Genomic DNA, 13,463 nt, shown 5'->3' with positions numbered 1-13,463 from the left:
ACAAATACAGAAAACCTATTCTCCAAAATCTCCCATAAGAGGAGTCATCACAGTTGTATTATTTAATGGAGATATAAGTGTCTAAGCAAAACATATAAACCAAAAACATAGTCCCCAAGAACAAGGAATCTTCGCAATCTAGAAGTCTCCAGCATGCATCAACGGGAAACCTCACGTCCTGCATCTGAAAACCACAAAATCCGCATGGGTGAGAACCAGAGGTTTCCAGCAGGTAACAGCTTCCACATATATAATACATAATAATGGAGGAAAGCCGAAGGCAATCCTAGAACTCCCTCCAAGAAATATCAAAGCTTATAAACAAGTTAAACCGTATATGGGCATCTGACTAAAGATTCTTCAGTCTAACTAATACTTCCCTTTCCAATTCCTTCAAACCTCCCAACCACCAGCAGGAGTATATTATAGCAAACACAGTTATATCAGACAAAGAATATACAAGTAGGAGCAGTTAAGACATTTAGACAATTAGCAAGTAATATGCAGTCAAATAGGCAAATCTCCAACAATTCACATAGTATGCATATGATGAATGCCTGTCCCTAGTGGCCGATGATATCATCTTGTCGGTTATATTGCCAACCCGACAAGTCCTGGTCGCTAACCATTGGACTGTCCCTCTGTCGTGCATCCCCAAACTCGAGTTATACTCGTTTTAAACTTGATCATAAACATGATCCATATACATCACCCTCATTGGTGAATATTTACGGGGGTTCGAGCTCATCCGGGCCTTTCACAGTGCCCGGCCACACTTACAACATAGGGTTAACAGAGCTTCGAGTCTCAACTTGGAGCACGTGGTGGCTAGCCACTGCTACTACCCAAGGAAACTCGTACTCAGATAGTGGAAGTGCAATTTCACAATTATCAATAATTCAGCATCAACATGCATGAATTCTCATCCATGGATCAACATCCATATCAGCCATTCCGGCTCACGGTTCAATCCAGAACCAGCCAATATTCATAGCATACACAGCTATTCCGGCTCACGGTTAAACCCATAACCAGCCATATCATTAACAATTATAGCCTTTCGGCCCATGGCATAACAAGCACTTCCACCACCATCCTCCACATCTCACATAATCACCTTGATCCTCATTGATCATTCGTATTTCCCTTGCTTCACTCGCAAGTTATCACATTCACTAGCCCCTTTTTAATAGCTAGGCATGCCATAATGATTTAAGACATAAATGGTGAGATCGGAGGCTTAGAAGTATGAGATTTGGCTTTTAAAACTCAAAAATCAACTTTGGGATGAAAACAGGGCCGCGCGTACGCGCACTCCACGCTCACGCGTGGATGGCCTCAAAAACTCATCGACGCGTAAGCGTCATGCACGCTAGCGCGTGGATTCCAAACTTGCCCATCGACACGCACGCGTCAACCTCGCGTACGCACGGGTGTCCTCGTGCCCCAGGCACAACACCGGCACAGTTCTGGCATAACTCTCTGGAAAATGGCTGGGCATTGGGTGCAGCACAATCGGCGCGCCCGCGCACATCACGCGTACGCGTGGATGGCGCTTTTCGGAAGTTCGGCGCGTACGCGCCAGGTGCGCCCACGCGCAAGGAGTCATTCTGCTAAAAATTTTCTAAGTTAAAAGCTGCAGAATTTCGCAGATTTACACCCCAATCTTCCAACGGACATAACTTCATCATTTCAAATCGTTTTTCACCCGTTCTTCGAACGGCATGGACATCCCGGATCCAATTTCATTTTTAAACAGATTTGGTACAAAACGGAGATCCGTAGTCCAAGTTATGTCCCGTCAAAGTATGCCCAAAAACCATATTTTCATACAAAACCACAATATGCCATTTTCAAAACAAACCATTTTCAACTCTTTCCAAAATCAATCAAAACATGCCAATTTCATCCCTTTTCTTTGAAATCAATCAAAATGTATCAAATTCAACATCAAGCCTCCTCAACTCACACATTGACACATTACCACAATATACAAAATCACTATCTCATCATTTTAGCCCACTTCACCTAAGTGGCTCAAACTCAAACATATTGACATATCATATACTATTCCTCATGCCAATTCTCAACAACACCAATTCCAATTAACCATCATTATACATAATCAATATCATATTCACTATCAACATGGTTCAACCCACAATTCAACCATAACCAATCATCAAGCATATATCACATCATGCATACTTCTCATACATCATACCATTAAGGCATCAATAATCATCATCACATATATGACCACATCATATATCTTAATCATTCAACAACATCAACCATTCAATGCCTATCTTAGGGCCTCTAGCCTAAGTACTTCCTACCACATTACATATTAGATACGGGAAACCGAAACCATACCTTAGCCGATTTTCCCAAGCTCCACCGGAGCACTTCCAAACCACTTATCCACAAGCTCTCAAGGCCTCAATACCTCCAAGAACAGATTTTTTTCACCACCAAGCCCTTTTCCAAGCTTTTCAAAATCACCAATCAAGCTTCAATATCCACACATACACAACCTAAGTCACAACCATCATACCCATACACAACATCTCAAACCCAAACATCATAAAACAACAAAAATACACTAGGGTTGAGAATCTTACCACACCCAAGATCCAAGGAGACAAGATTGACCTTCTCCTTCAAGAGAGTTGGGCCCTATAACATTAAAGAACCCAAAATCTCAACATTTCACCCATAAAACTCGAAAATAGGGGCTGAAATTTCGAACAGCAAGGTGTGGCTTACCTCAAGATTGGTTGTATGGGTTTTGTAGAGCTCTCCGCGGTGAACGCGTGGCCGCAAACGGGGCGGCAATCGGAGCTCTAGATCAAAAGTTATGGTGGTTTGAAGATTAAGTGAGAGAGAGAAGTTGAGAGAATGTTCTTCCCTTCCTCTCCACCATTTCAGCTTGTGTGTGTAACAAATGAGGAGAGAGAGTGCTGAAAACTAGGGTTTTGGTTAAGTTATGTTGGGCCAAGGGCCCACTTTGGGTCCAATTGGCCCGGTTTGGCCCGTTCGGTCCAATCTTGGTCCGAATTCTATAAAATTGGTACCAAAATTCTCGTCTCAGTCTCCTCTATCACATTTAGCCATAAAAATCACATTTTAGGCTTTTTAGAATAAATTCTCATTTGTGGGTTAATTAGCCATTAATTAACCGGGTTTTACAAATTACTTTGATTTGATTAGTTAATTAAATGTTTTTGTTAGTTAATATTTTTTTTTAAATTCAAAGAGGATTTTTAAGTATTATTTTTGTATCTTGTTTATTATGTTGTGATGTTTATTTGAGTTGCATTTTAGATTTGTTAGAATAGATTTGGACATGAACTTAGTTTGGAATCGAATCTTTATAAAAGTTTTTCTTTTAAACAGAGGCCTCGCTTGCTACTACTTAGGTGGGTCAGTCATACACTTGCACCCCCGGACGCCATCGTCCCTTACTTGAGGGAGGTTTGGTTTGGCGACACGGTACAGCTCAAGAACTTTGTATTTGACAACTCCCTGATCACTGTATTTGTGGAGCGTTGCGTCTGAAGACCCACACTTTTCACTTGCCAAGGGGTAGTGCACCATCATCTTGCAGGACGTTACGTACCACCTCAAGTTATGCTCACACGGGGAGCTAGTGGGTGGATGTCTACGTGACTTCCAGACTTGCATCCAATGTATGGTAGTGACTGGGTACAGATGATAACTTTAAAATTGGACGCGGAGCAGGCAACAGGTATCGAACTGATCCACCAACAGGAGTCTCAGGTATGAACTCATCGAGTCATCATCATCATCATCGTCAGAAGAACCACTTTCGTGGCTATCGACAATGTACTCTTCGTCAGATTCCTCATCCTCAACGTTCATGTCATGTACTGGACTAGCACAGTGTAACGGTTGTGGTGAGAGTGGAGGGTCATCTGATACAAAATTCGAGCTGCTAGCACCACCACCACCAACATCACAAATCTCCGCAAAAAGCTTCATTCCTTGTTCAACCATAATTCTGCCGTGCACATCAAATATTAGGCGCACATATTCATCGCCATCGAACTACAATAGGCGAAATCGAAATACACCATTCCCCATTAGTACTAGCATCCTATACCCAACTCTACCAACCTCATTTCTCTCACCACCACCGACGTGCATCAATATCATACTCTTTAACTTAGACTATAAATTTGCTTTTCGAGTTTGGAACAACGCAGAACTCTCACAATCAAATATAACCCTGCTATCACTGTTTTTTATCTTACAGTTGGGATACACTATCACAACAAAAAAACCACTACCACTAGACATTTTTGCTAAGTTTTTCGAAGAAAAGCAAAAGAGAAAAAAGAATTGAGGGATTTCTGAGGAATACCAACGATTTTCTAATCCTTTTATAAGGGGTTATTTTTGTCCTATTCTATCTCGCTATGATGCACGGACATTGACACAAATATAGGACACGACACGACACGGGACAAGCCGACATGTAAATTTTAAAATCTTATAAGGCATGAGGACAAGCATACATATAAAATATAAAGTATTTTTTAGATAAATTGTAATGATATTTTAATATTTTATTGATATTAAAATATAAATTAATTTTTTTAATTACTTTTAATGTCTTATTTTAATTATATCAAGTATTTAAAATATTTTTTGTTGTAATAAATAATAATACTACTATATCTAAATTTATTTCAAGAATATATGTTAAGAATAAGACTGGATACACTGACACGTGATGATATTTAGGTGTGTCCAAGTGTGTCCGGAGAAAAAATTTTATTTTTTATTAAGACACGATTCGACACAACAGAAACGTGTGTCGGTGAGTGTCGTGTCCGAAAGTGTGTTCGACACGCGAACACGACAACTCGTGCTTCATAACAGTATCTTGTTTACTGTATAAACATTTTTACTCCACGTATCTTATTTACAATGTAAACGAGATATGATTAAACAGCTATTTCTTACCTATCACATTTATAAACGTGATACGTTGCCATATGTTCGTGTCTTATCTTGTTTATATTGTAAACGAAAACGAAATAAGTCACTTAATGAAAATTCATAAATACTCTTAAATTAACGTATATTTGTAATTAAAATATTTATTTTAAAAAAAATCCTCATTTCTGTAGGAACGGAGCAAATTGAATTTATGTCCTTAAATTGATATTCTATTCTTAGTTGGATTTTTGGTACATTTATATTGTTTTTCAGTTATTGTACTTTTTGCTGGTCCATTGAAAGGACGTCTTAAAAGATAATATTAGAAGCGATTTACGTATATCGTTGTATTTTAAAGTTGTGTTTATTTTTAGAGACAGAATAAAATATGATATTGAAACAGAGACAATAGAATGGAGATACTAAAAATTATTTTTTATGTATTGTATTTAAATACGATGTATAAGACATTAATGTTGTTAGAAACAAGAGACGAAACTGAAAAAATGATGGTATATTATTGAGTGTGCTCAAGTTGTCTACTCAAGTTGTCTAAAATGATACAATATGAAAGGATATTTATAGGTACTAAGAGAATCGTAATAATAAGGACGTAATCTCCTATAATAAATATTTAGATGTACTAAATAATACTAATTGATCCTAATTGATCTTAATAATATTCTAACATCCCCCCTCAAACTCAAGTTGTCACTTGAGTTTGAAACTTATTTAAAACAACGAAATAAAGAGAAAAAAACTGCATAAATTGATAAAACGGGTGCAGACGAAACTGCCAGAAAGAAGCGCAGACGGAACTGCCGCTAGTCTGAAGGAAGCGCAGATAGAACTGCCACTTGTCTGAAGGAAGCGCAGACGGAACTTCCGCTTGTCTGAAGGAAGCGCAGATGAAACTGCCGCTATCTGAGGAAAACGCAGACGGAACTGCCAGAAAGAAATGCAGACGGAACTGCCACAAGAAAACACAGACGAAACTGCCACGAGAGAAGGCAGTAACTGTCACGAGAAAACGCTGACGGGACTGCCACGAGAGAATACAGATGTAACTGCCACGAGAGAACGCAGAGAGAACTGCCACGAGAGAATGCAGACGGAACTGCCACGAGAGAACGCAGACGGAACTGCCACAAGAGAACACAGATGAAACTGCCACGAGAGAATGCAGACGGAACTGCCACGAGAGAATGCAAACGGAACTGCCACGAGAGAAGACATGCGGAACTGTCGAAAAAAAAGCGAAAACTATATGATTTCTTCATGAGAATAGGTAAGCAGCGGATGACAATTGTGTTTGATCATACGACTCAAAAAAAATACAAGACAAAAAAAATAGGCTAGTCGGTGAAGTGAAAAAGTATCAAAGGAGTGACAAAAGGGAAAGAAAAATGGCATAGAAAAAAATATAAAAGGTACGATGATTTCACCGCAAGGGAAACAACCTATCCTCTTCAAGGAGGATACCATGGCTCTGATACCATGTTAGAAACAAGAGACGAAACTGGAAAAAGGATGGTATATTATTGAGTGTGTTCAAGTTGTCTACCCAAGTTGTCTAAAATGATACAATATGAAAGGATATTTATAGGTACTAAGAGAATCGTAATAATAAAGACGTAATCTCCTATAATAAATATTTAGATGTACTAAATAATACTAATTGATCCTAATTGATCCTAATAATATTCTAACAAATGTAATGTTCAGTATTATATTTGGATATACATGGACACAACTAAAATATTATATGAAATAACTAAAATAGCTATGCGATACCAAATTTTTTACATCAAGTACAAACTAATTTAATAGAGAATGAGAGTACGTAGGAGTATAGACAGAACTTGAAAAAAATGTTTGAAGAGGCCAACAATTTTAATAAAAAAATATATAATAGTATTTATATTAAAATAAAATTTATAAATATAATTATTTTATTTTTAAATTTATTATTAATATGTAGGAATACATATGATTAAAATTAATAAAAAAAATCTGAGTTTGATTAATAAAAAAATTTGTTTAGATTAATAAGTCAAATTAATTTTAAATAAAAAAATCAGTTTTAAAAAAGAATCCATTTTTACATGAAAAAAAAAATAGTTTTTCACATAAAAATATATTTTTATTTAGAAAACTAATTTTTTATTATCTAAAAACTGATTTTTCTTTTAAAAAAACTGATTTTTCTTTAAATTATATAAAATTAATTATAATTTATAAATTATTTTTTAGCATTTTAAAATATTAATTTTACCTTTGATAATATTTATCTTTCAAAAGTTTTAAAATTTATTATTATTATTATTATTTTTATTACAAATCAAATAATATAATACAAAGTTAAAATGGTATTGATGTAAGAATGATAAAAAGGAAGGAATAATCCAACCCAATAAAAAACTCTACAAAAAGGAGAGAATACCTGAAAAAAAAAAAGAAGGAGAACACAGAAATAGAGAAAGAGCATGAATAAGAAAGTACCTCATTGTCCGTGTCCATTTTTCTAAATCCCGTGTCCATCATTGTCCAGGGGCGGAGATACATACATCTAAAGGGGGCAATAGCCCCCAAAATTTTAATTTTTATTTAAAAAAAATAGTCTAACCCCTCCTTTTTTTTATTTCCCAGCCCCTCCTTTTTTTTTGTACACTTTTCCGGTCCCTCTCCCTTTTAATTCATACAAAAAAAATCAGCCCATTCTTTATTTTTATATAATGTTAATATAGTATAATAATTTTAGGCCTAGTCCAATAGCCTACTTTACTTAAAAAATAAAATATAAATTCTTTTTCTTCTCCTAATGTCTTCATTCACTCAAACTTTTCACTTTCATTTTGCAGGTAACAATTTTTCCTATTCTTCTCCTTCTTTATCTCTTTAATATTTTTATCTTTTACCTTTTTGACTCTTTTTTTTACAAATTAAAAAAAAATGATAATAGTTCAACAAGTGATTCTTCACTCCTCTTTCTCAAAAAAAGTTCTATTTTTATTCTTTTTTATTTCAAGAAAATTATTGAACTAATAATAAAGACACATAGTCATACAAAAATAGAATAAATAAATTGTATTTAATTTTATAATTTTTTAAGAATTAGTAAATGTTACTAGAATGAAAGGATAAGAAGAATAAATTATATAATCTAGCATTATAATTTTCTTTTATGCTTTTTTATTATTTTTCTATTAGTCTTATCTAATTTTTTTATGTTTTTTTATATATTTAATTATTTACTTAATTTATTATTATTTGTTAATTAAGTTTATGTTATTATATGTTAGTTTGTATATTTAGTTTTTTTATTAGTTAACTATTTAATTATAATTTTATATTATTTATACTATAATGTTAGTAATTAGTATTATTGTTCTGAATTTTAATATCTTATTTTGAATTGAAATATAATTTTTATATTTTATAAAGATTTAGATTATAATTTACATTTTTTGCTAAATATATTTTTAATTATAGGAACTTATTTGGCTATTTGAATTATGAGTAAGTTTAAAATCATTGATACATTTTTTAAAAGAAAAGATCAAGAGAATGAAGATGCTTCTACTATTACTACTCCAATACTTGAAGGGTCATCAAATTTCATTACTTCAAGTTTTTCATTGAATAGCTCAAAGCGTCCACGACTTCTTCCAAATCAACTAGATGTTTTTCATTTGGAAAGAGATCCTGGAATGCGACCAATGATTTAAAAGTTTCTTCCAAATCAAAGAGAAGAAATCCGTCGGGTTTATATTAAAGTTGGGCCAAATCAACCAATTCTTGATAATTATCCATTTTCTGGTCATAAAAGTCATCATCGCTTTCAAACTTCATGATTTAAATTGTTCCCATTTTGGTTAGAATATTCTATAGAAGATGATGCTATATATTGTTTTTCATGCTTTTTTTTTGCTAAGGAACCTTTAATGAACACGGGTTCAAATGCTTTTATTAAGAATGGTTTCAGGAATTGGAAGAAAATAAATAGTAAAAAAGAATGTGCTCTTTTGAATTACATTGGCAAAGGTCCAAACTCATTTCATCATAAGGCGCTGAAATCATGTGATGATTTGATGAAACAATCACAACATATCGACAGACTTCTTCATAAGCAAACATCAGAAAAGATTGAAAATAATCGAATTTGACTAAGAGCATCTAGATTGCATTAGATGGTTGACATTTCAAGGTTGCGCGTACAGAGGACATGATGAAAGCCAAAGTTCAAGCAACAGAGGTAACTTTTTGAAAATGTTGAAATTAACAAGTTAGCAGATAAGTTTTATCCCCTTGACTTTCCTTCTAATGAGCTAAATATTTTGAAATCTCAGTTGCAACATTATCAGCATGATATACCAAATCATTTGAAAGGCATTGGTACACTTTCTGAATCGTGCAACAAGTTGCAAGAAACGGGAAAATCAAGAACTTTTCACATGGTTGATAGATTAATACGTCTTGTTTTGACTCTACCAATGTCTACAGCAACAATAGAAAGAACTTTTTTCAGCAATGAAAATTGTTAAAACAAGACTCCGAAGTAAGATGGCTGATAAATTTCTTGCGGACAATTTGGTCATCTATATAGAAAAAGAATTAGCAGTTATTTTCAACACAAATTTAATTATAGATAATTTTGAAAATAGAAAAAACGTTGAATAGCCTTTTCATGATACAAAATCGTAAGTGGTAACTTTTATATATTATTGTCTTACTTTGATTGAGATTATATATTTAATTTTTTTAATTTTATCAATAGCAATAGTAATATAAATTATTTTTAGTAAATTATTAAATATCGCCCCCTCCTAAATAGTTAGTCTAGCTCCGTCTTTGAATTGTCTTTCGTAAAAGAGTGGACACAAAAGTATAAAAAACTGTTTTGGAGACAATGTATTCAGTGTCCATGTCTCTGCTTTCAAATACTTTTTAAACATGTATTGTCCATGTCTCTGTGTCGTGTCTCCAAAAACAAACGCTACCTAATTGAACATTGTTCTTCCCATCATTTCAACCAATAAGATTTGTAATAAAATATAACAAAGGATGAGACGAAAGCGAGAATTTTGTACGTTAAATTATTTGTTTGAAGAGTATAGTAAAAAAGCAACTTACCTTTTTCTTCACCCACATAATGAGAAATAAAATTACAGTCTCATCCTTTAATGCTTTAACCAGTTTATGTTGGAAAGGACTAAAAGCAAGGTTCTGAAAACCGAACCGATCATCAAACCACTCTAGCTACTGGTTTACTGGTTTATAGGTTCAACCGATTCGACCGTGGTTGAACCGAAAAAATTGTTTTATAATAAAATAATAAATAAAATATAAATAAACACACTAAAATATAATTATAGTCTAATATAAATTTTAAAATATCTAAATTAAAAGTACTATATAAACCCGAATATTATAATCTCATTCAAATACTTTCATACTGTATCTTTTGATTTTTTTTGTCTTTCTGTCCTAAAAAATTAAATACAATATATGATAAGCCTAGTATTACATTTAACTACACAAAATCTAATTGTTATTGAGTGTTGGACCTAGGAACTATCTCAAAGCTCAATTGTTGATACTTAATCAATAGCTCAAGCTATTAGAGGCCATCAAACAATTTAAGTCTACTTCTTCAATGTCACAAAAGAGTAATTTAACTATGCAGATTAATATACCCCGAAACAAAAAAAATGAAGATTAATATGATAGTAGTGAAAAATTAGTGAAAAAGTAATTATTTATTCGGAAAAAGAAAAAGGGACAAATAAAGGGAATGTTCACCTCTCTGGAGCAATATTAAGAAGTTGATTGCATAGGGATCAATCCTAGAAGTGTCAAGTTTTGAAGCACCAAAGAATAGAAAGTATAAATTAAAATGAGCATGGAAGCTAACTAAATGGATGTGCATATTGGAGTGGATAAAAAATGTGGTTACATACTTTATCTGTATTCAACAATTGAAAGGTACAATTCAAAAACTCTATAGCTTCACTTGTTAGCTCCAAACTCTATCTCAATGCATAAGAGTCTGATCTGAATAATAACAGCAGCAAATTTCAACCAAAACAGAGTCAAAATTCAACCAATAACAGCAGCAAAATTCAATAATTATTCAACTAATAACAGCAGCAAAACTCACAGAATAATTAACAATTATTAACCCATAACAAGTTTATAGATTATTCAATAATTATTGTTTAAAAAAACCTAGAAGCTAGAAGCATAAAAGCATAAAATAGAGGGGGAATCGGTGAACAAAATTGACCAGTGCAACCGAGCTGACGCCGGCGACGGTGGAAGAGAGGTGTACGATGGAGGAAGGAGGCGAGTCCGGCGACGGTCCTTCCAGAGCTGAAACAGCGACGATGGTGGAGAGTTGCACGATCGCGACTATAATCTTCGAGGCTCCAACTTGCGACGGCGGCGGGAGCAGTCCAGCAGCTGGACGAAAGTGACGGAGACAACTCGCCGGCAGTGAGAGGAAGGACGAGCTCGAGGGTGAGGGTGATGGTGAGGGTGAGGGAGGGAGAGGGAGAGCTGCGCCGTTTGTCTTGTGTGGAGCAAGGGTTAGTGGAGTGGGTTACTGAATTAGGGATTTAGGGTTGCTGGGTTAAATGGGAAGGACCAAACGGCTGTGTTTTGGTCAAATTTAAAAATCGGTCGGTTCACGGTTCGGTTCGACCGACCGATTCCCGGCCGGTTTTGCGGTTCGACATCGATTTTCTAATTCTGCGGTTTTGCCATTAGTCCGAACCGAAAATTCTATCGGTTCACGGTTCAACCGGTTCGACCGTCCGGTTCGAACCGATTTTCAGAACATTGACTAAAAGTTATGATGGACTAACATGAGTAGATCTCTTTTCAATCAGTATTTTTGTTACAAAATAATTATTATTTTATTTAGATTTGTAATATAATTGAAATAGTATTTAATAAAATATTTTTATTCAATAAAATGTTATACACATATATTATTTAAGCTTTCTTAATATATATACAATTTTTTCACAGTAGATAAATATGTAATTTAGGCATTTGTTATATTTTTATATTTTAAAATATTCTCTTTATAAATTTATTTTATAACATTCATTTTAGTATGAACTTTTATATTTATTATCATCTAATAATCTCAATAAATAATATTCACTGGAAGATTAATATTCAAATTTTATTTTTTACCAAACGTTTTAGATGCAACCATAAAAATATATGTTTTTGTTATGTTTGAAAAAGATAATGAATTATAATAAAATACTTTCGCAAAAATAATCTTCATATCACTTTTTATATATATGTACAAGAAAATCATTTTTTTTGTAATAGAATTTCTTTGTGTTAGTTGCAAAAAAAACTTTACAAAATTTTAATATTATTAAAAGGTTTAACACTTTTATATCTACAAAATTTTAATATTATTAAAAGTTTTAACACTTTTATATCTGCAGGAGGGGATTATTTAATTCAATTTTAAAAAAAATATTATATATATACTAAAAAATTAATTATTATATATTTGTATATAAATATATAATATTACTTTATATATTTTTAATTCATATTCTATATTTTACATGTACTTTATATAAGTAATTTAACTCTCTTTTATTTTAAAAACCCATTTTATAATAATTAAAAATTATAATTTTTTAATATATTCAATACATTAAAAAATATAAAAAGATATTTTTCATGATTTTTAATAATTTTTTTTCGTGATACTGTTAAAATATTTTCTTAAGATATATGTTAATAAGATTAAAATTATATTATCATTAAAAAATTTAAATAGAAAATTAATATCGTGTAAATATTATAAAAGACATAAATATGTATGAATGAAAATAAGATAGAAATAACTGAATAATTCACACGTATTTGAATTTAGTTTGTGATGTATATCTATCAACACAACTAGAAAATGGATTGATACAGACAAATTTACAGACGGATTTAGTCTTTATTACAGACGAATTTTTGGTTACCGACGAAATTACCGACGGATTTTGTCCCTCTGTAAAAGCCCCGTCAGAAATTATTTACCGACGGATTTTTTTTCCTTCGAAAAATTACAGACGGATTTTTACCAGTTACCGACGGATTTTCTCTCTGTAAATTTTCGATCCATTTCCCAAAGGCAACGAACTTTTTGACGGATTTTCCGTCTGTAATTACAGACGGATTTTTCAACGGATTTTCTGTCTGTAGTTACAGACAAATTTTTTGACGGATTTTCCGTCTGTAATTACAGACGGATTTTCAGACGAATTTTCCGTCTGTAATTACAGACGGATTTTCTGATGGATTTTCTGTCTGTAATTTGAACCTTGAAAAATCATCTCACACTATGATTACAGACAGAAAATCCGTCTGTAAATTCGTCCGTAAAGTAAAATATAAATTTTTTTAAATTTTTTCATTGCAAAATGAATACTTTAAGTTTATTTTTTAAATTTTCTCTATCAAACACACTG

The 13,463-nt window shown here is 33.0% G+C and overlaps 1 long non-coding RNA gene across 2 annotated transcripts; it reads right to left on the bottom strand.

Moving 5' to 3' along the window:
* Positions 1 to 10,708: 10,708 nt before the first annotated feature.
* Positions 10,709 to 11,613, bottom strand: LOC112696934 (uncharacterized). 2 transcript variants are annotated; one of them, XR_011862482.1, is made up of 3 exons: positions 11,255 to 11,575; positions 10,929 to 11,022; positions 10,709 to 10,814 (listed from the first exon to the last, which is right to left on the bottom strand). It is a non-coding gene; the product is annotated as an uncharacterized lncRNA (long non-coding RNA). The 2 variants fall into 2 exon arrangements; XR_011862480.1 differs by lacking the exon at positions 10,709 to 10,814 and having other exon boundaries at positions 10,879 to 11,022; positions 11,255 to 11,613.
* Between the last annotated feature and the right edge of the window lie 1,850 nt (positions 11,614 to 13,463).

This window comes from Arachis hypogaea, chromosome 6 (genome assembly GCF_003086295.3).
Source record: "Arachis hypogaea cultivar Tifrunner chromosome 6, arahy.Tifrunner.gnm2.J5K5, whole genome shotgun sequence".
Taxonomy (NCBI): domain Eukaryota; kingdom Viridiplantae; phylum Streptophyta; class Magnoliopsida; order Fabales; family Fabaceae; genus Arachis; species Arachis hypogaea.
This window is presented reverse-complemented; position numbering and strand designations above follow the sequence as displayed.